Here is a 23,969-nt window from a genome sequence, read left to right as displayed (position 1 = left end):
GCCCAGAGGTCACTGCACCCTCACCGTTCACCACAGCCCACCTCCCATGGTCTCACTGAGTGAGGAATTTAGATTTCAGATAAGAGAACTACCTTTCCCCATGATTTCTTCCCTTCTGCTCTGTGGAGTCAAACAGACCTGCACAGCTGTGCCTCTGCTTCTCTCTGAACATTCCATCCTCATTTCTGGCCCCTCTAAATTAAGACAGAAGTCTTTCAGGAGGGTAAACCTTATTTCCAGGGAAAGCAGATCTTGCTTCAAGTCTGATGAGGGCCCTACCAGCTCTCTTCACCTGCCATGCTTTGTTCCAGATACAAGAGAGACCATCCAGCAATGGAGACATCTCCCAGCTCCCTCAAAAGTAAAGTTTATTTCAATCTTTAGTTATTTGTGTTTGTTGTATGTAGATTTTAAGGGAGAGGAGCAGAGAAAAAATGATTTTATCTTTAGCTAGAAGTCTGTGCTCACTTAAAATGTCATTACTATTATGGTAACATGTAACTCTAATTATTACAAAATTATATTCACTTTTTAAAACAGGCAAAAGCATAGAGAGGAAATCTGTACTCCCATCACCCTGATAACATCTGAGGCATCTCTTCCCAGGCTGGATAGGACCCTAGATATGGCAGCAGGGGACGGGGAGAAAACCAGCCCCAGGTGCTCCAGCAGGATGCCATCGGTGCCCTGTGGTAAGGGGAAAATGAATCTTTTCATGCCTAGAAAAAGCACAGAAAGTGTAGCAAACAAGAATAATTTAGAATAAGAACAAGAACGTGGCAGGTACTGCGTGAATCCTTCTACATACATGAAATAAATCAATTGCCACGATGATCCTATGAAGTACACCCTATTATTGTCATTCCTACATGAGAGATGAAGCGACCCAGGCTCAGCAGTGATGTGATGGGCACAGCTAGGAAGTGGCAGGGAGCACAGGGATTTGGATGCTGGGCCCAGCCCTTGGCAAAGCACTTTGCCCATCATAGGTGCTAAGCACTATTTGTTAATTTCATTGAAAGTTAAATCCCTTCCTCACTAGGAGGAGCTGGAGGTAGGACTTTTGGTTTAGGAATAACAATTACAGCTCACAACCATTAGGATAGCTACTGTATAAAAACAAAACAGAAAATAGCAAGTGTTGGTGAGGATGTGGAGAAATTGGAGCACTTGTGCACTGTTGGTGAGAATGTAAAATAAGCTGCAGTGGAAAACATAGAATTACCATATGACCCAGCAATTCTACTTCTGGGAAAATGCAAGAGATTTGAAAGCAGGGTCTCAAAGAGATAGCTGTCTACCCATGTTCCTAGTAGCATTCTTCACAATGCCCAAAAGGCGGAAGCAGCCCAAGTGTCCATCAATGGCTGAGTGGATCAACAAGATGTGGGATATCCATACAATCAAACATTATTCATCTTTAGAAAGGAGAAATTCTGACACATGCTAAAACATTGATGAACCTTAAGGACATTATGCCAAATGAAATAAGTCATTCGCATAAGGACAAATGCTATGTAATTCCACTTGTACAGGGTGCCTAGGGTACTCAAATTCATAGAGCCAGAAAGTAGAATAGAGGTTACCAAGGACTGGTTGTGAGGAGGAGACATGTGAAGTTAATGTTTAATGGGTACAGACTTTTAGTTTTACAAGATGGAAGATGTTCTCTGGGTGGAAGGTGATTATGGCTGCACACAATGAGACTATACTTAATGCCACTGAACTCTACACTTAAATTGGCTATGGTGCATTTCATGTTCCGTAAATTTTACTACATTTTAAAAACTCAGAAAAGAAGACAAATGAAATCAATGATTGGAGAGAAACTGAAGAGAAAGGACATGGAGCGGAGCTGGAAGGCTGCTGGACACCTCCAAGGATGCCGCAGGCACCTGCTAGATGTTTGGCTCCAGATTAGCTGCAGAAGTGTCCAACCCCTCCCTGCTCTCTTAGGGCTCCCAGGACAGCTGCGAAATCCCAATGAATGACCTAGGAGCCATCAGGAGACAAAACCAGCAGAATATGATAATGGAGCTTCAATGGAAGGGGCAGGATTGGGTAGGCAGTTTTTCAGAGACAAAATGCCCTGTGGCTGAAATTTAGACAGACATGCCTGGAAGAATGAGAAAGGATTCAAATCCATTTAGTTTTCTTGAGGACTCACTAGGCACCCTGTGGTACATTGCAAGTGTCATATGTGAGGTTCATTGCCATCCACGCCCACTGGGAGGGGAACTGCACTCGCAGCAGGACCTGGCTTTGTTTCCTACTATACCCAGAATTGCCTCCTGTGTTTATTACCCATGCTCTTATTTATTCGTTTATTCATAAGAGATTCATTCATTCATTCACTCATTCATTCATTCATTCATCATCCATGTATACATGAAGGCAGAGGGTGAAAGAGAGCACTTAACCCTATGTAGACCTCGTCTTAGGTTTGGGAAGCAAAGCAGACACAGCTCCTCCCCTGCAGAAGCTAACACTGTCAGTGGGAGATGCAGGCATTTATCAGGTAATCACACAAAGACATCTAAATTGCAACAGAGACAAGGGTCGTGCAGAAGAGTCCCATGGCACAGAGAGAGCCCTAAGTGGAAGGGATGATTTGTCTGCTCAGGCTACAGAAAAACCTTCCCTGAGGAGATGATGTTTGAGCCACAAACTGAAGAATAAGCAGGGAAAGAAACATCCTGATGGAAGAACAAGTGTGTGCAAAGGCCCTGTGGTAAGAGGGAACTTAAAGGGTCAAGAAAATAAAAGACAAGTGCAAGGCAGCTGTTCACTAGAGTGAGAGGCAGTGGCATGCAAGTTGAAAAGCCTCTCAAGGAACCCATATATAATAGACAGCAATGACTCTAGCCAAGTTCCTCCTTAATAGTGGTATCAGGCACCAATGGCAATACTTAGAAAACAGGTGATATGCAAAGACATCTAAGAAGGATAAACAACACAGGTTAGGGGCCCAGGAGTGGGAATGAGCATGCTGAGGCCAGGAAATCCATCCATCTGGAGTGGAAACCTTAGCCACCCATTCTGATGGAGGCTTCTCTCATTCCCTCTTGGCCTTCTGCAGCATTTGCCATGCTTGTCCTCAACTCCAGGGCCCTGTCAGCATCAGCTTCCCTCTCATTTCCTCCTGGGCTTCCACTGTTGCAGGAACTGGACAGGATGTTCAAAAGCTCTCGTCATCTTCCCCATCTTAGAGTGACTCTAAGCTTCCAGAACTCAGAGCTCAGCCCTGTCCACCCAGCTGCACAGCCGACCTCTTCTTCTACTTCATTGAGAACACGTTAACCCTATGCCTGAGCTTCCTTCCTCTTTCCTCCTCACACAGTTTGCTTCAAGGTCTCTGTCTTTGGTCCCACCTTGCCTGGCTGAAAAACTGTCCTCTTGTCCAAGACCAGATACTTATCATATTTCATCAACTTTGAGATGGGAACTTTAAAAAAATATTTTAACAGAGTTGAAATTGGGATTGATGTTGCCCAGGAGCAATTCTGATATCATTGGTGTTACCTGCACGTAGGCAGCAGTTTGCCTGAGGGTGTCATTGCTTAGAAGAAAATCCCAGACAATAGTCTTAACGTGGCTAGGGGCATTGCTTTAGCCAAGAAAACACAGACACCAATGACCCTGAGTTCAGAAAGTTTGTCTCTGAATATAAAGAAGGTTCAGGAATACCTTTGCCAATTTATTTCACTTATATTTTTCTTTTCTTGTGGGCAAAGTGATCTATGATAAAAATCTTTTTACATAAGTATAAAAGAGCACTTTCATTAAGTGTGAAATGAAAATTCTAAATGATTAAAAAAGCATTGTACGTACTTTACTTGGCAATGACTTTTTCCTTTCTCAATATATAAAATGATGATGCATTTTACCATTGATGGAGTCAATGAAATTCAATAAAATGCAGTAATAAATGTTAATACTGTTTGTCACCTCCTCTTCCCACCCTATCCCCCATGCACACATACAGAATATCCTCTGCTTAGTCTTATGAAACTGGCTAAAGCTTAATAAAAACTTCTAGAATTGACTTGGATGAACAACCAGACACTTTTAACTGACAGTCTCACTGTCCAATATCAGGAGGAAAAAATATGTTTGGGGCACTCAGAAAATAAATTACCGAGAGAACACACGGGAGGAAGCCTGAGTCAATACCAGAGGTTAATTTATTGAAATATTAATTAGAGTTTGTTCTTCCTCTATCTTTCCCTTCAAGCAGGTAGGCGGGCTTTGTAATGCTTGGCCTCGGGAGTTTTAACAGGGCTGCAAACAGAAGTCACCTAAAGTCAAAAGCTCTTCTGATCGTTCGGAAAATGAAAAGTCATTGAAGAGATGGAACGAGGGTCATCGGGGTGGGCTTAGGTGCCTCCGAGGAGCCTTAACTTGGGAAATAGTGAGCTGGTCTGAGGCTGAGGAGGTGATTTGTGGCAACTTCTACAAGGCACAATCTTGTTCCCATTCTCCCATGAATGTGAGACTTCAGTGGGGCCTAGCTGCCTCCCTGGCCCAGCTCCAGGGACTGAACCCAAGAAGTGCAGCTCTTGGCCTCCCCAAAGGATCTTGTGGCTCAGGCATGGAAGAGGAGCTTCGGGGCCTTGGAGACTGAAGCGACCAGCAGGCTGAGACTGGAGGGACCTTTGAACCCTGCAAGGAACTGAGTGCTAGCCTCTCTCAGGAGGTGGGGTGGAGAACTCTATTTCTCTGAGGTTACATGTCTCACTGACCAGGCAGCATGAGTCTCCAAGTTAGAATAAATACAGCTAAATAAAATGAAAGAATATGCTATTTCTTGCTCACAAGTTTATAAACTGAGATCTACAATGCAAGACGTTGACAAAATTATTACCATGCCTTGTGCAGCTAAGGAGTCCATCTCCCACTGCCTGTGCATGGAACCAGAGTTCCTGGAAGTCTAAAATACTGACTATTTCTATTTCGCCAGACCTTCGAGATGCTGGGGTGAGAGCCTCTGAAGCTCATGCTCCCCATGTCATGATGAAGGCAGCTTTAATCGGCTTGGAGTCACGTGCCCCTCAAAGGCCAGCCCCCCTGGACAGCTGTTTGCAAACTCCTCTCCAAAGCAGCTTCCCTTGAAGAGAGTTGCTACACAATCATTACAAATTGATTGCAAAAGAGCTAACAATCATGATTAAATCATTAAATTCTTGTCTACGCTTCAGAGAGCGGTGAGAAAATTAACTTCCCACCAACCTAATTTTTTCCTGAACATGAAATAATGATTTTCTGCCCGTCTAATTACAAAGCCAACATCTGATCAAGCCAGCATCCAGAGGGGATTATCGCATGCACGAGTATTAGACCTCATTACCAGCTTGAGTGCAAAATTATTACATCTTGTAATTGGATGGTGAGATTTATATACAGATCGGCCCGGTTTCTGTAAGATTGTAATTACAAGCTTCGTTGGTTAGCTACTTATCACTCAGCACAGAAGAGAGGAAAATAAGCAACAGAAAAGGCATTTCATTAACCCATAACCCTATCAAGGGAAAGCCACTGTAACACCCATGTCTGCATTAGGGAGAACAGCTAAATTCACAGATGAAACAATTTATTATACTCTTTGCAAATGGGATTGCATTTTGTTTAACCCCTAATGAACTCTTTGGGTAAAGTGTCTGAACAAACCATTCATTTTATAGACAACTAGGTTCAATACAGTAATTATAAGGGGTAACTGACTGAGATAAATGCTCACCTGCTTAGAGGCAGTTGATTAGAGGCACAATTGCTGGGCGCTGGGCTCCAGCACAAAGGGCTAGGGGGCTGGAACAGCCTTGGATTTCCCGGGGAGCTGCTGGAGGCAGCAGGACCCCGCATGGCAAATCTACTCTGCACTCGGAGGAAACGCTAGGCATTCGTTGTCAAGCATGGCTGGAACAGGCGAGGTTTAATAAAGCCGCAAGGGCGATGCAGTTTAACAATTTTAGAGGCACTGGTGTGGAACGCAGAAATTTAAATACAGCCTGATGAAGGCTCCTCACATTCTCCAGATGTGCGACCTAAATTAAATGTTACCTTTTCATATGTTTATGGCACAATAATGGTCTTCACACAAAGACGCCTCGGCAGGGTGTAAAACCGGAGGAGGATTGCGATGCTCAAGGTGAGTTATTTCTCAGTCTGCTAGCCCTCAGTCCTCTCTTCCAGGAGTCTGCAAACTGAAGCTCCCGGGTCAGACGCAGCCCGCTGCCTATTTTTGTACCTCCAGTGAGCGTGGTACATTTCATGGCAGGTGAAAATGCTATGAAATTCACATTTCGGTGTCCATAAATAAAGTTTTATTAAAACATAGCAACATTCATTTGTTTGTAATAGCTATGAGGGTTTTCTGCTACAAGGTCAGATCTGCAAAGCCAAAAACATTTACCATCTAGCCTGTAACAGAAAATATTTGCCAACTTTTATTCTATTGCATTTAGGCATTCACTTATCTGTTCATTCCACCGAAAAAATAAAACTAAAAACTGAGCATCTACTGTGTACCAGGTCCTGGGCCAGATGCTAGGAATACAAACAAAAACAAAAACAAAAAACACAATTCCTGCCCTCCAGGACCTTGTAGTCTGTTGGGGAAATAGAGCTGGGCACATTTAGGGGCTTTGACACAACTGCACATCCATTTCTCCTTCTTCTGGTAACAGGATCCTGGATTTCCTCTGGAGAACCAGCCTCACCTTGACCCACTGGAGGTCACCTGGCCACCATGATTGGTTCAAAGATGGGCACATGACTCAGTCAGAGCCCATGAGCTGCAACCCAGGCCCTCTGTATGGAGAGAGGGACACTTTCTCTTTTAGTTAGAGTTAGACTTAGTTGGCCTAGTTCTGCAACCATAGAAAGCACCTTGCTGCTCCCATAGCGCCTGTGAAAAAGCCTCCAAAGAGGCGAGTTGGAGCTAAGTGATGGAAAGAAACCAGGTCCTGATGTCCTGTTCAAGCCCTTGAGCCCAGTTGTGCCTGAAATCCCTCTACCCTTGTGCATTTTCATTTTATGAGCCAATAAAATTACTTTTCTTGTGCTCGAGCCAGTTTACTGTCACTCACAACAGAAAGAAGGTACTGATTTACACACAAAATTACAAAAGAAGGCAGAATGAAGTGAGTGTTATGTGAGGGATCTGATCAGCACATTGTAGAAGGACACGGGAGGGTGTCATTCTGCCAGGGACTCCTGGAACACTTACTGGAGGAGGGGGCCTTTGCGTCTGGGCTTTGAAAGGTGAGTTGGGTTTTCAATAAATGGGAAAAGCATGTGATCTCTTTCAGGGTGAAGGCTAGGCATGGGCAGCAGGCAGAGAGCACAAAGTATGTACAAGGAATAGCATGAAGTGATTCTGAGAAAGATAGACAGGGAGAGAGTTTAGGACCAGGTCAAGCATGCACACTCATCTCTTCTCCTCCTGAGCCACTCAGAGAGCTTATTCTCAGAGGACCAGGAACACCAGGACCCTCTGAGCCAGGAAGTTGTGTGGGCCATCACCCAAAGATGCTATACCAGGCACACTCTAAGTTGGCCTCCAACAATCCCCACATCCAGGTATCTGCACCTTGGTGCAGTCACCTTTCCTGGAGGGTGGGAGGGAATTTGGCTTTACTTCTAACCAATTAAGAAAAAGGTGGCAGAATGCCACTCCTGTGTCTGGATTACATAAGGTTGTGACTTGTCTTGCTGGCTGGCTTTCTCTTCTTCTCAGCTTGCACTCTTTGAGGAAGCATGGTGCCGTGTCAGAGATGCCCATATAGCAGAGAACTGAAGTTGGCTTCTGGCCAGCAGTCAGTTGGAAACTGAAACCCTTAGTCCTACATCCCCCAGGGAACTGAATGCTGCCAGTAAACATATGGCCTTGGAAACTAATCCTTCCCCAGTCAAGCATTCAGATGAGACTCCAGCCTGACTCACAGCTAGATTTCAGACACGGGAGAGGTCCTGAAGCAGGGGACTCAACAAAGCTGTGCTCAGATTCCTGACTCACAGAAACCATGAGACAATGAATGAGTGTTGTTTGAAGCTACTAATTTTGTAGTCATTTATTACACAGTAATAGATAACTAATACTTATACCAAAACCACCAAAATAATAGTTCTCAAAGTTTGATTTTCCTCAAGATAGTGCAAGAGAAGGAGAGAGAACAGAAGAGAGCATCAGGCAAGGGGAGGGAGGTGAGTGTGAAGCCATCTTTATTCTGGAGTTAAGTTTAATGTCAGCACCTCTCAAATGTTTTCTGCAAAGTGCCATCCATGACAAAAGATCATGTTTAAGTGTTTGGTTTATCAATTTGGTTGGTTTGTAGTTATCAATTTTTTAAAAAATTATTCAGCACAAAAAGAAAAAAATTGACTTCTCACACATACAAACACATCCTCACACATTTCTGCACAAATATATAATGAAATTATATCCTGTACACTTTTTCTTTAATTATTATCAGGCTATTCCCATAAGAATGTCAACTTCATGAGGGCAACAAGGTTGCTTTGTTTATTATGTTGTGGTTGGAATGTTTTTGTCTCCCCAAAATGCATATTCTGGAATCTAATACCCAATGTGACAGTAGTAAGAGGTGGGGCTTTTAAGTCGTGAGAGCTCCACCCTCATGAATGGGATTAGTGCCTTTGAAAAGAGGCTGGAGGGAGCTCCCTTGTCTTTTCCACCATGTGAGGATGCGTAGATAGCCTCAAATCTGTTGGCATCCTGATCTTAGATTTCCTAGCCTCCAGAACCATAAGGAATAAATGTAAGTTGTTTGTAAATTACCCAGTCTAAGGCATTTTGTTATAGCAGCCTGGAAGGAGTAAAACAATTACTACATCCTGAGGGTCCCTAGATCAATGCTTTGTTGAGTAAATGAATGAATATATGCATGTCATACACTATGCACATATACAACAAAGTACATTTTTAAAATGAGATAAAGATAAAATGAGCAATATTTTATTTTTTTGTTTTTTATTTTTGCTGAGATGAGTTCTTGCTATGTTGCCCAGGTTAGTTTCAAACTCCTCACCTCAAGTGATCCTTTCCCCTCAGCCTCCCAAAATGCTGGGATTATAGGTGTGATCCACCATGCCTGGCCCAAAATGAGCAATATTTTAAAATGTTATCCCAATTGTGAGGGCTTCATACTATCATCAGTTAATATCTCATGGCACAATATGCCTTTAGGGAGAGGTTGGTGTCAACAATAGGGATGTAAAACCACATTTCAGATTACCTTTTTGATCATTTCAACTGGCCAACTTCTTTCAGATCTTATTAGATAACATTGTTTTACCTCATAATGTGGCTGGTCAAAAGCCTTTGTACAGAGAGGATGTGACAGCTTGTCCATGTTCTTCTTTACTTCTACTGGCATTATCATTATTAACTTTAATTGTGCTTTCTTTGAGGGAATCGTCTTCAGCCACTTGCCTTTTTTGTGAAGGCTGACTTAATTAAAACAAGATAAGATAATCTGTAAATACAATTAACCTGGCATGTGAAAAACACAACTCAAGATGTGCCAAAACCAAAAAGAAAGAAAGAAATGGGTAAGAGGGATCCTATCCACCCCTGTCCCCTGCCCACACACACACAGTGTGACTTGCACTCTTTCCCTCAGGTACCTTATAGCGTTTATGGGATATAAATATAACCTTTTTGATACAGGACTAAGTGAAGGAATCGTGCCAATCTGTGGATTAAAAAATTGCCAACACTATTTATTTCCCAAGTTTAGTTCTAAAAAATCAATACATTTATTTCTGAATTCTCAAGTCTATTCCATTAGCCTATATGTCTATCCTTGTGCCAGTACTATACTGTCTTGATTACCATTGTTTTGTAGTAAATTTTGAAACCTGGAAGCATGAGTCCTCCCATTTTGCTCTTCTTTTTCAAGATTGTTTTGGCTAGTTGGGGTTCCTTGCGATTCCATATGCATTTTAAAATCAGCTAATAAATTTCTACAAAGAGGTCAACTGAGATTCTAATAAGGATTGAAGTGAATTCATGGATCAGTTAGAGGGTATATTTTCACATGTTAAGTCTTCTAATCCATGAACATGGGATATTTTTCCAATTTAGATTTTATTTAATTTCTTTCAATAATGTTTTGTAGTTTTCAAAGTACAAGTTTACACGTACTTTTAAACATTTATTTCTTTTTTTTTTTTTTTCAATTTTTTGAGACAGGGTCTCGCTGTATCTCCCAGGCTGGGGTACAGTGGCATGAACATGGCTAACTGCAGCTTTGACATCTTGGGTTCAGGCAGTGCTCCTCCTCAGCCTCCCAAGTAGCTGCAACTACAGGTGTGTGACACTACACCCAGCTAATTTTTAAATTTTTTGTAGAGACAGGGTTTCACTATGTTGCCCAGGCTGGTCTTGACCTCCTGGGTTCAAGCAATTCTCCTGCCTCAACCTGCCAAAGTGCTGGGATTACAGGTTGTTATATTTATTTCTAAGTATTTTTTGATGCCATTATAAGTGAAATTTGTTTTCTTAATTTCATTTTTTGACTGCTCATTGCAAGTGTATCTAATAAAATTGATTTTTGCATATTGATGTATCCTGTAATATTGCTTATTTTACAAGGTTGCCAAGACCTTCTGGTAGAGAAAGAATAGTCTTTTCAACAAATAGTCCTGGAACATATGGATAGCCACATGCAAAAGGATAAATTTGGACCCCTACCATACCCCATATGCAAGAACTAACTCAAAATAGATCAAATACCTAAATGTAAGTGCCAAAACTATAAAACTCCTAAAGGAAAACACAAGGGTAAGGCTTCATGACTTTGGACTTGTCAAATGATTCCTAAATATGGCATCAAAAACATGAACAAGAAAAGAAAAAAATCGATAATTCAGAGTCATTAAAATTAAAAAATGTTGTGCTTCAAAGGACACTATTAAGAAGGTAAAAAACAGACCAGGCACAGTGGTTCACACCGGTAATCCCAGCACTTTGGGAGGCCAAGGAGGGAGGATCACTTGAGGCCAGGAGTTCAAGGTTACAGTGAGCTGTAATTACACCACTGCACTTCTGTCTAGGTGAGAGAGTGAAACCCTGTCTCAAAAAAGACAGAGAGAGAGAGAGAAGGACTGAGAGAGAGAGAGAAGGACTGAGAGTGTGAGAGAGAGAAAGAGAGAGGGAGAAGACAACCCATAGAATGGGAGAAAACTTTTGCAAATTTTAAATCTGATAAGAAACTTGTATTCTGGAATACATATGAAGAACTCTAAAAAAAAAAAAATGAAAAAATGGGCTAAAGGAGATGAATAGACATATCTGCAAGGAAGATATACAAATAACCAATAATACATGAAAAGGTGTTGGGCATCATTAGTCATTGCAGAAATTTAAATCAAAATCATACTGTGATACAACTTTATGCCCAGTAGGAGGACTATAACCAAAAAGTCAGACAAACATATGTTGGTGAGAATGTGGGGAAACTGGAACCCTCATACACCACCAGTAGGAATGTAAAATGGTATGACTGCTTTGGCAAACAGTCTGAGAGTTCCTCAGATGATTAAGCATAGAGTTAATGCTTAATCTCTGTGTTTAAGCATAAACATACCATACAACCCAGAAATTCCACCCCTAGGTATATGCCCAAGCAAATCTAAAACATATGTCCACAAAGCAAGTTGTACGTGAATATTCAAAAAAGGAATATTTATAATAGTTAAAAGGTCAAAACAATCCAAATGTCCATTAACTGATGAATGGATAAATAAAATGGAGTCTAGCCATATAATGGAATATTATTCTTCCATAAAAAGGAATGAAGCACTGACACATGCAACAACACGCTAGAACCTTGAAAATGCTGTACTAAGTAAAGGAAGCCAGTCACAAAAGACCACGGATTACACAATTCCACTCATATGAAATGTCCAGAATAAGGAAATCTACAGAGACAGAAAGCAGATTGATGGTTCCACAGAGCTTGGAAGGAAGGAAGTGGGAATATGGGGAGTAATGGCTAAATTAACATTTAGGGATCTTTTTGGGGTGGCAAAAATGTTCTAAAATAGATTGGTGATAGTTGCTTAGACTTGCAAATGAATCAATTATATACTTTAAATGGATAAATTGCATGGTATATGAGCTATACTCAACAAATCTATTACAAAATTTTTTTAAAATAGATATTCTTTTCTGCTGGCTGGACTTTAAGCAAAATGGCTGGAGCTTGAGCAGTCATCTTAAACCCTGAAGTAAATTCATGGTAGTAGCCCAAGAAGATAAAAGGGCCGTCAATCCCTGTCATTATGGAACATTACACCACCTCTTACCTCTACAATTCTACTACATGAGACAGAAATAGTCTTCTACTTTGTTTTTATTAAATAATAGATGTAGATGTGCTGATATTGCCTTCTCATATGACATTGAATACCCTCCTCAGAAGACCTGTGCAGGACAGAAGAAATAGGATAGATCTGGAGACAGAGCCCAAACAACTGGGGTAGCATTAGTGCCATTCCCCAAATGTTTCTGGCTCTTTACCTTTCAGGTGTTTAGATTGCACTTCCTGCTCCTTTGTGGTTGGGTGGGGCAATGTGACTAGTCCTAGCTGATGAGTTGTGAGTGAAAGTCACATGTGTCTCTTCTGGGATAAGCACTTAATTGGAACACAAGACCCTCCAGAGTTTCCTTCATTCCCACAGTGACAAGCAGCATTCTATATGGAGGTTGCTTCATTGACCTGGATCCTGAAGTGAAAATGAAGTGGAGCAGAGACATTGGACAACAGGCAATAGATACGTTGTACCAAGAAGAAATAAACACATGTCATTTTAAGCCACTGAGATTTTGGAATTCTTTGTTACCACAGCATAACCTAGCCTTTACTGATGGATAAAAATGCTTACACCAAGATAAAAATGTCTTTGAAATTTTGTGTTTTTATTTTTAAAATGTTGTACTCTGTAGTATATCAGTGGTTGTGTTTAATATAAAAATAACATTTTCCATCAAATTTTTGACTTAAATTAAGGCTTCAAGAAGATATTGCTTGTTTATTTTGTGGTTTTACATATCCCCTGAGAACATCTGGTGAATGCATAACCCAGTTTAAGAAGTGTTTTTTTTTTTCTTTCTTTTTTTTTTTTTTCAATCCTGGGACCAAATGCTTGGCCCTAATCCCAGGTGATAAGATGGAAGAACTTTAAAGAATCATTGAAATGTGTTTGCAAATGTTCTTAATTAACACTGTTTGGTAAATGTGCAGAAGACCTTCCATCTCACTAGGAATGACTCTATTATGAATGATGATGATGAGAGAGGCCACTGAGAACAGTGGTAACATGTGTGCATGCCTCTGGGGTCAGGCATGAAGACAAATCCTCACTTCACCAGAATTTGAATTTTGTTTCAGCATTAGCTCCTTCTTTACAAAACTGGAATAATAGTAGCACTTATTTCAGAAGGTGAATGTAAGGATCAAAGGGTATTGTTGTGGGAAGTCAGGGACCCTGAACGGAGGGACCGACTGAAGCTGTGGCAGAAGAGCATAAATTGTGAAGATTTCATGGACATTTATTAGTTCCCCAAATTAATACTTTTATAATTTCTTACCCCTGTCTTTACTGCAATCTCTGAACATAAATTGTGAAGATTGCATGGACATTTATCCCTTCCCCAATCAATACTTTTGTGATTTCCTATGCCTGTCTTTAATCTCTTAATCCCGTCATCTTCGTAAGCTGAGGATGAATGTCGCCTCAGGACCCTGTGATGATTGTGTTAACTGCACAAATTGTTTGTACAGCATGTGTATTTGAACAATATGAAATCTGGCACCTTAAGAACAGGATAACAGTAATTTTCAGGGAACAAGGGAGATAACCTTAAAGTCTGGCTGTCTGTGGGCAGGCAGGACAGAGCCATATTTCTCATATTACCGAAAACAGGTGATAAATATCGTGGAATTCTTTCCCCAGTAAGGAATATTAATAATTAACAGCCCTGGGAAAAGAATGCATTCCCAGGGCGGGGCCTCTAAAATGGCCGCCCTGGGAGTGTCTGCCTTTTGCAGATGTAGATAGGGATGAAACACACCTTAGTCTCCTGCAATGCCCCCAGGCTTGCTAGGATTAGGAAATTCCAGCCTGGCAAACTCTAGTCAGAACGGTTCTCTGCTCTTGAACCTTGTTTATCAATGACAATGCATGCACAGCTGGACATGGAAGTTCATTAGTGATTCCAGTTTCACCCTGACCTTGTGATCTCGCCGTGACCTCCTGCCTTGTGATCTTTTGTCACACTTGAGGGTATAATGAGCTAATAAAGCCCTTCACACAGAGCCTGAAACTTAGTAAGCTGCAACACACATTAGTTACTACTATGGTTTGTATATGGTTTGTCCTCAATACAATTCATGTTGAAGTTTAATTGCCAATGTAATGATGTTGGGAGGTGAAACCTTTAAGAGATGGGAGGGATTTGAGGACTCTGCCTTTTTGGGTGTCATGGTGTGCTCTCAAGATAGTGAGTGAGTTCTCACCCTTAAGAGACTGCATTAGTTCTTGCAGGAATGGATTAGTTCCCAAGACAGAGTTATTATAAAGGGAGGATGCCCTTCCTGTGTGGTCTCCTAACAAATGTCCACTTCCTTTTTGACCTTCTCCACTATGTTTTGACCCAGCACATGGCCCTCACCAGAAGTATAGCAGATGCTGGTGCCATGCCTCTTGAACTTTCAAACCTGCAGAACTGAGAACTAAATAAACCTCTTTTGATAAATTACTCAGCCTTACTCAGGAGGTTTCCTGTTATAGCAACATTAAATGGACTAACACAGAAAATTGGTATCAGCAGAGGGATGTTGCTATAAAGATACTTGAAAATGTAGAAGCAGCTTTGGAACTGGATAAAAGGGACAGGTTGGAAGAAATTGGAGGATCAGGCTAGAAAGAGCCTGTATTTCTATGAATGAAATTAGGGGTGATTCTAATTGGGACTTAGAAGATGAGTTAGAACTTTGCAGACATAGATTAAGTGGTTTTGACTAGAACACTGATAAAAATATGGACAGTAAAGGCCATTCTGATGAGGTCAGAATGAAACCTGATGAGCTCAGATGAAAACGAAGAGGAATTTCTTGGAAACTGGAGCAAAGGTCACCCATGTTATACTCTAGCAAAAAAGTGGCTACATGGTCTCCATGCCCTAGGGCTTTGTGGAAGACTGAACTTAAGAGTGTTGAACATTTGGCAGAAGAAATCTCTAAGCAGCAAAGCATTCAATCAGCTGCATGGTTACTTTTAGCTGCATACAGTAAGATTCTGTAGCAAGAGCATGACCAACAGGCAGAATTTATTGTCAAAAGGGATCAGAGAATAAGGATTTGGAAAATACACAGCCTGGCCATGTGGTAGAGAATGAAAGAGCATTTCCAGGAGAGGGATCAAAGGGTACAAATGAGTGACTCTTTGCTAAAGAGATAAGCACACATAAAAGAGAGCCAGGTGCTAATCATCCAAACAATGGGAAAAAGGCCTAAAAGCATTTCAAAGATCTTTCAGGCCACCCCACTCATAACAGAACCAGAAGCCAAGGAGGACAGAATGGTTTTGAGGGACAGGCCTAGGGTGTAGCTGTTTCAGGATGCTGTTCCCTGCATCCCCACAGCCTGGCTGGAGCAACCATGGCTCATATTGCGCCAGATATGGCTCAGGGTGTCATTCTGGAGAGCATAAGTGGTAAGCCTTGGTGGCTCCCATGTAGTGGTAAATCTGCAAATTCCCAGGATGCAAAAGCTGTGGAGACTTGGCAGCTTTCAACTAGATTTCAGAGAATGTATCAGATTGCTGGGAAGCCCAGGCAAAAACCCACCATGGAGGTAGAGCCACCACAGAGAGTTGCCATTGGGCAATGCCAGGTGGAGCCATGGGAGTGGAGCTGGCACTGGCATCCCAGAATTGTAGAGCCACCAGCAGCATGCAACCTCAGCCCAAAAAAGCCACAGGCATTACACTCCAACCTGTAAAGGCAGTACCTAGCAAAGCCATGGAGGTAGGGCTACCTGAGGCCTTAGGGATCCAACCCTCATATCAGCATGCCCAGGGTGCAAGACGTAGAGTCAAAGGAGATTTAAGATTTCATGTTAAATCTGGGCTTTGGACTTGTGTGGGGCTTTGGACTTGTGTGGGGCCTGTTACTCTTTTCTTCTTTTGGCCTGTTTTTCCCTTTTGAAATGAGAATGTCTACCCTCTGACTGTTCCACCATTATATCTTGTAAGTAAATAACTTACTTTAGTTTTACAGGCTCCTAACTGGTCTTTGAACTTTTAAGTTGGTGCTGGAGCAAGTTGAGACTTTTGAGACTATTGGGACTAAATGATTATATTTTGCATGGGAGAAGAACATGATTTTTGGGGGGCTGGGGGAAATGCTATGGTTTGGATGTGGTTTGTCCCCACCAAAACTCATGGTGAAATTTATCTCCAATGTGGTAGCAGTGGAAGGTGGGGCCTAGTGGGAGGTATTTGGGTCATGGAGGCAGATCACTCATTAATAGATTAATGCCCTCCCATTGGGATGACTGAGTTCTCCTGGAAATGTATTAGTTCCCAAGACAGTGGGTTGTTGAGAATAATCTGGCTTCCTCCATTTATCTCTCTTTCTTCCTCTCTTGCCACGTGATCTCTTTGTACACACCTGCTCCCATTTCTGCCATGAGTGGAAGCAGCCTGAGGCCCTCACCAGACATGGCTGCCCAATCTTGAACCTTCCAGCCACCAGAATTGTGAGCCAAATAATGTAATATAATTTGCTTTACCAATTGCCAATTCTCAGGTATTCTGTTACAGCAAAACAAAATAGAGTAAGACAGTTACTATTTGTAATAATCTGATACTGTGTTAAAAAAGAGGCTGGCAATGTTAAATGATGATAAAATCCAGCAGTAATAAAAACCAGTGGTGGTCAGAGTATGGGTAAATAAGAACTTTTATACAAGCTAGTCAGAATATATGTCAGCTTAGTCTTTCTAGAAGACACATTAGAAATGGACATAACCTTACGACCCATTCTAATTCCATTAGAAAGCCTGAGGAAATAATTAGAAAAAATACACAAAATGTAGTGTTCAAACAATACAAATGTCCAAGAATTGGGGATGGGTTAAACTGATTCTTTTATATCTTATTGAGAGCACATCAGAAATTTTAAAACTTTTTTCACTAGAATTTACATAAAATACATATTATCACAACCTAATACACACATAGATGCTTAACTACACAGAATCCTTATAAAATACTTAATCTTCACCAAGCAATACACACTAGTATTTTTCTTTTCTGTTCAATGCTGTCTTTTTCTGTTTTATTCATTTTTAAATATTGACCTTGACCCACTAAATTCATTTTCTAACCCACTGATGGGTCTCAATCTGTAGTTTGAAAATCACCACTATGTGTAGCTTTTATAAAATATGATTTGGAGTGTATATTCATTGACATGGAGAGGTATTCAGAGTATAATGATAAATTAAAAAGTCATAAAATAGAATGAATACTATCTTCCCATTTGGAGTGTTTCTGTGTATGTGCATGTATGTGTATTTCATCAAGTAGAATAATAGTCTCAAATAATATACAACAAAATAAACAACAAAACAAGCAATAGTCATCAGAATGTTGAGATTATGGATTTATGGATAATTTAGTTGTCTTTTGAATTATATTTTCCAACATTTTGTACAAATGGCATATATTACAGTATACTTTTAAAAATGATTTTATTTCATAGGAAAATCAAGAGTAGGAGTATACAGTCTTCTCTAAAATTAGTAAATGTGGTTGTTTAGACTCATAGCAAGAAGCTGAGAACCACACTCAGTCAAGAAAACCTAACCACACTTCCTTCCTTCTTTCCTTTCTTCCTTCTTTCCTTCCTTTCTTCCTCCCCTCCCTCCCACGTTTCCTCCCTTCCTCCCTTTTTCCTACCCTTCCTCTCTTCCTCTCATCCTTCTTTCATTCCTCTAATCTTTTTCCCTCCCTCCCTCCCTTTTTTCTTCCCTCCCTCCCTCCCTCCCTCCCTTCCTTCCTTCTTCCTTCCTCCCTGTCTTCCTTCCTTTATTGTTTCCAACAAATATTTATGACACATTACTCCACATTCTTCCATGCAAGGAAAAATAATGACTCTGGGACATAGTGAAGGCTGAACTGTGTTTATTGGTGTAGAAAGCAGAGGAAACCTGATCCAATACAGGAGCCTAGACTCTGTGCGATGAGGCCTTTCAAGAAAATAGTTGGTAAAGGTTCTTAAAACCAAGAACCTCAAAAGATCCCCTAGACCAAATTTTACTTGGGAGATCTGCTGAGCATCACCATTTGGGTGAGTTCAGTTGGAGCAGTGAGTTCACAGTGACTAGTGTAAATCGTTAGAGTTTTACCATTTTGCTAGTTCTGATCAGTTTTCTGAGAACACGTTGATCTATTACTTTCTTCATAAACCCTGGCCACTTGCTCTCCTGGAATTTCTCATCCCCTCCAGGCTCTGGGTCCAGCACATCCTCTTTTACATTAAAGATCAAGATACTTCAGAATATAGAGGTAAACGAACAAAGCAGGGCAAGTCTCTGCCCCTTAGAAGCTCACATTCGAGAGAGGAAAGTATTCAATAGAAACATAAATAAGTAAATGTTTTGGGTTTTGGTACATCTGTGAAATTATTAAAAAATAGAGCATTGTGACAGAGAGAACAGAGTGGCTACTTTAGTGCCTGGGTAGGTCAGAGAGGGCTTCTTGGAAGAGGTAACATTTTGTGCTGAATCCTGAATAAAGATAATAAGCTAGCCTTGGGTAAGAACACCTTGCAAAGGGAGCAGCAGGTACAAGAGCTTTAGAGAAGGAAGAACTTAGCTTGTTTTGGGGCCTCAGGGAGGCCAGCACATCTTGAATGTGAACAAGACTGCGTGCAGGGGTTCAAGGCGAGGGCAAAGAGGTATCCAGGGGTACTTCCATGCTAAGGGATTTAAACACTTGTCTTAAATGCAGTGCACAACTCCCCTCCCCTTAACTGCACAGGAGGGGAGTTGGCAGGCTGTCAAAAGATGATAACTTTAGTTAATATCACTGGCAAAAGGCTTATTATGTACTTCCTGATGCTCTAGAAAGGACCTAAGTGATGACTTATGTGGTGTCGGTGTAAAAGGAATTTAAAAAAGCACAATCTCAATACAATCATGAGACAACACTAGAAAAACCCATATCAGGAGACATTCCACATACCACCTGACCAGTGCTCTTCGAAAGCCATAAAACATCAAGGTATTATCAGAGAAGGGAAACTAAGGAAACTCAAAAACCAAGTGTCATGTGGAATCCTGAATTAAATCCCAGAGCAGAAAAAGGATGTGAGGGGATAAACTGGTAAAATTTAAATAAATTCTGTAGTTTAATTAATAGAGTTGTACTATTCCTAATTTCCTAGTTTTGCTCACTGTGTGGCTCTGAAAGTTGTTAACATTAGGGAAAGCTGAAAGAAGTGTACGTGTGAATTATTATAGTTTTTATAACCTTTATCTAAGTCTAAAATTATTTTAAAATAAAACATTTAAAAAATAAAGTGCAAAACATGTCTCATGTACTGCATAGTTTTAAAGCTATGCACTCCCACATGCTCACATATGTTTAGAAAATGAAAATATCACATAAAAGGCAAGACTGGGTGTCTCTGGAGAAAGGTCTAGAATGGGAGAGAGATTTACTTTTTTAACTCCATTTCCTCTTATACTGTTTGCATTTACTACATATACTTTCCATAATGATAATAGAAACAAAAAGGGTGCATTAACCCATTTATGCCTGAGGTTGCAATTTTTTGAATTTTTGCAATCAGACCTTGGCAATGACCTTGAGCAGTAGGATATAAATAACTCCCACATGCTTAGCGTTCCAATAATGGAACACTAGGCATAAATGGCTATTTAGTGTTTGGAGGTTAAAAGAAAAGACAAAGCCTTTGGCTGTCATGTAGCATGGATCATAGGGATTAGGCTGGAGGCAGGGGCTCAGTGAGGAGGTAGTGGTCAGGGTAGAATGGGCTGGTTTGTGCCGTGTATGCTGTTGACATTAGGGTGGCTAGGTGAAGGAAGCAATGCTGCAATCTATGTGTTCCCTGCAAATTCGTGTGTTAAAATCCTAATCACCAAGGTGATGGTTTAGGGAGTGAGACCTCTGGGAAGTGATCAGGTCATGGGGCAGAGACTTCATGATGGGGAGCAGTCCCTTATAGGACACTCCGGAGACCCAGCTTGTCCCTTCCAACATGTGAAGACATAGTGAGAAGTGTAACAGTAAAATAGCAAAAGAATTAACATAACTAACTCCATTTTTGTTTAAGGGGCTTTTACCCATTCCTGTACATTGGCTAGGATAATTTCAGAGCCCTGAGATAGTATGCAAAAAACAGCAATTATGTAGTTTTAAAACTAAGTATAGGATTAAAGGGGAAGTGTGTAAACAACTAACTATATTTTGTTAAAGATTTATAAAAGCATTGTGACCTCACCAAGGAAAAAGAAGGTCTCAGCCTCCTCAAACCCTCACTGATGCTCAGATGTTTGTGGTTATCAGTTACCTCTTGATCTCAACTCCCTCTTTTTCCCTCTGCCCTTCACATAAAAAGCCTAAAATGTGTACTGACTTATGATGGTACTTTAGAGCTCCAGTTCACCATCTTGTTCATTTTGCTGGCTCTCCAAATAAACCTGCTTTTCTTCCCACACACCCCTGTCTCTTGAGTCTGGCTTTTAATTGGTGAGCAGCCAAATCTGGGTTCAGTTACAGAAGGTACTGCCTATGAATCAGAAAGCAGGCCCTTGCCAGACACCAAATCTGCCAATGCCTTGATCTTGGACTTACCAGCCTCTGGAACTATCGAAAATAAATTTCTGCTGTTTCTAAGCCACCCAGCCTAAGAAATTTTGTTATTGCAGCAGGAACAGACTAACACACATGTGAACTCTGTGCACTATTTTGCAACTTTTCTGTAAGTTTACAATTGTTTTAAATGTTCCGGGGAGGAAGCAGTGGAGACTGAGCTGTGGAAGGAGTGGAGCATGTTGTGGAGATATACAGGACTTGACAGTGGACTGGATCAGGGTAAGGGAGAGAGAGGGTCAGAGTGGCCCCACAGAAACTGGCTTGGATGCTGGGAAGACTGAGGGAAGTACAGAGTGGAGTAGTAGCCCAGAGTTCTGACTCCAGTGTGCTGGGACAATGGCAGAATGAGAAGCATTCAGGAAGGGTGCCTGCTACTCCTTTCTACACACACACACAAAAAATCCTTCAAAAAAGGGCATGGAGTGTGGGACATTCAGGAGCCCCTCTCCAACCCATTCTTCCCACAGGTACGGTAGCTGGGCCTGAGAATGGGAAAGGGGACTGCTCCAGGTCACTCTGTTAATTGCAGGGGGTGTGGTGGGAGCAGACAAGAACCAACCTCCTGCTGACTTCCCTCCTGTGTGCACTGCATGTGCCCTTGACATTCAAGCACCCATTGAGAAAAGCAAATGCTGTCTTAACTAGGGAGCACCAACACCCCATAACATTATCCACTGGGAAATCCACTAGTCTGCTGCTGGTCTCCATACTCCTGATAGCTGTAATTGTTAGGAATTGGTGTATTGTTCTGTTAACAGCATGAATGTTTCTGTAATGCTTTACAGTTTTGTCTCAGTAAATTATTTCATTTGATTATCTGTAACCCTCTGAGACAGAGGTTATTTTTAGCCCCATCCTGCGGGTATCTGATCTAGCTGAAGATAAGTTTCCTCTCAGAGAAGTCAGGTGACTGTCCCACAGTCACACAGCTAGTAAGTGGCAATGCTAGTACTTGAACTCATATCTTCTTTTCATAAATCATATATTACTTTTTTAGACCACACTGCCTCCTCTATAGCAGAACAAATAAATGCCTTGGCACATAAAATATAAGCCTGTTTCACCACCACTACCAACCACAGTCTAGAAATTTATAATGAGGGCCTGTTTTGGCTGATAGTATAAAATGTTACTTTCTACTGCATTCACAGGACAGTCAAAAATAAATAAATAAAAAGTAAATAAAATGTTACTTTCCTTGGTCTTCTTTTTCACATCAGGGAGATGCAGTGGAATGAAGGAGCTTTGAGCTTGAGCTTTTGCAGCTGGCATTCATGGATTTAAAACCCAGTTCTTCAACGCTCTGGTTGTATACAAGGTGCTTAACCTGTTTGCACTCTACAAAATGGAGATGCTACCTCCATGTGGTGAGGGTCAATGAGATGGCCACACAAAACACTTTCCCTAGCTTTTGCACACAATGGGTCACAACTGATGCCCTGTTAACGATGTCACCCAGACAGAGGACGGCTAGCAGGTTTCTGTAAGGGAACACTGGCTAAATATTTAGGGCACAGTCTGGCATACAGTAAGCCTACAGAGTGAGTGTTGATATTATTATTATTATTGACATTATTATTATAACAAAATTCCCAAATTGCATGGTTGACAAAGAAGTAATTCCTGAGTGAGTCAATCTTTCTTCCCAGTTGCAGAACAAGCCTTAGACCCTTACACCTATGTAAAGGCAAAATCTGTCTATATCATAATTTATGGCTACTGTCTTCCATAGCCATAAATTATAAACCGATACTTCAGTCTTAGGCTGCTGTTTATTTATTTTCTTCACTGCCTTCCACCCCCTTCTCCCTTTGGATGACCCAGCCAAAGTCAATAGGAGATGATAGCCTTGAAAACTGGACTTTCATGGGCACAAACCGCCCACTGCCGATTGATGTCCAGGCCTTGGGAAATGGTCCCAAACCCGGCGAACACGAACCCACTCCTGGCAGCAGGTGGTCTCGTTGGCCACCTCTACAGAGGCTGTATGAGATGTCAGGTCTGCCAGGGTCAGGAGTGACAGCGGGCGGTCAGGTGGAGCTGGTGAGCCTCTTCCTTTCCCAAGGGGCAAAGTCATCCTCCAGTTTAAAAACATGCCAGGATAATCCTGCCCATCGTGACGCTTGTGGCTTCTGGCCACACGTGAAAGGATGGGCAGAGGTATTTTAAATCAGGCTTTCTGTCCCCATTCCTTAAAGCCTGCCACATGCATCAAACAGAAAACTGCGTATGCCTTCATTTCCTAAGTTACTTTGATGGGTTTCTATTACTGACAAAGAAATTAAAGCAAGCATAAGAATAACAGCCATTCCCATTGATGGGTGTTTATGCCCTTCGTGCCTGGCCCTGCAGGTGGGTTAACTTATCTGGTCTTCTCAATAACCTCAAAGGTAGTCATGGCTGCAATCACCATAAACAGGCTCAGAGGGGCTGAGTACCTAGTCTAAGACCACACAGCTAGCATTTAGCAGAACCACAATTTGAACACATCTGTGTGAATTCCAAGTCCCAAATGTTCCGACCAGAGTAAATGCCCTTGGCTTGGAAAGACGGGGGCTGAGGGCATTAAACTGGGGCTCAGAGACCTCCCTCCCCATAACTGTTCAGGCCAAGGATCCAGCCTAAGGCTTGGTGCCTCAACCTTTAAAGCTGGGGAGGGGACAGGACCATGAGGGAGGGTGGGAGAGGGGGAAGCATCCCGCAGCCTGGTGCTCACCTCCTGTTCCAATCCCCTCCCCACCCCGAACACCACAATGGCCAATCAATACGGGCTTACATTTTATGAGACAAGGAGTTAACTTGTTCAATTACGGGGGAGACAGCTCTATTCTTTTGTAACAAGTAATCTGAGTAGGGAAATCGATCCTGAGAGGCCCCATGCACGCTGGCTAATTTTATATTACCCTTAGCCAATGGGCGAGCACGGAGTAATGGAGTTGTTGTTACAGTTGATTATAGGGGGGTGGGGATCAATAGAGGGAGAATCTGAGGCTCAGCATCACTGCTGTGGCAGGAAGGGGGTGGGGGGCTCAGGC

The 23,969-nt window shown here is 41.7% G+C and overlaps 1 long non-coding RNA gene across 1 annotated transcript; it reads left to right on the top strand.

The window, feature by feature from the left end:
• The first annotated feature begins 5,391 nt into the window (after positions 1-5,391).
• Positions 5,392-12,842, top strand: LOC108583538. The gene is made up of 2 exons (XR_001898275.3): positions 5,392-7,260; positions 12,706-12,842. It is a non-coding gene; the product is annotated as an uncharacterized LOC108583538 (long non-coding RNA).
• Positions 12,843-23,969: the final 11,127 nt, after the last annotated feature.

Source organism: Papio anubis, chromosome 18 (genome assembly GCF_008728515.1).
Source record: "Papio anubis isolate 15944 chromosome 18, Panubis1.0, whole genome shotgun sequence".
Classification (NCBI taxonomy): Eukaryota; Metazoa; Chordata; class Mammalia; order Primates; family Cercopithecidae; genus Papio; species Papio anubis.
This window is presented reverse-complemented; position numbering and strand designations above follow the sequence as displayed.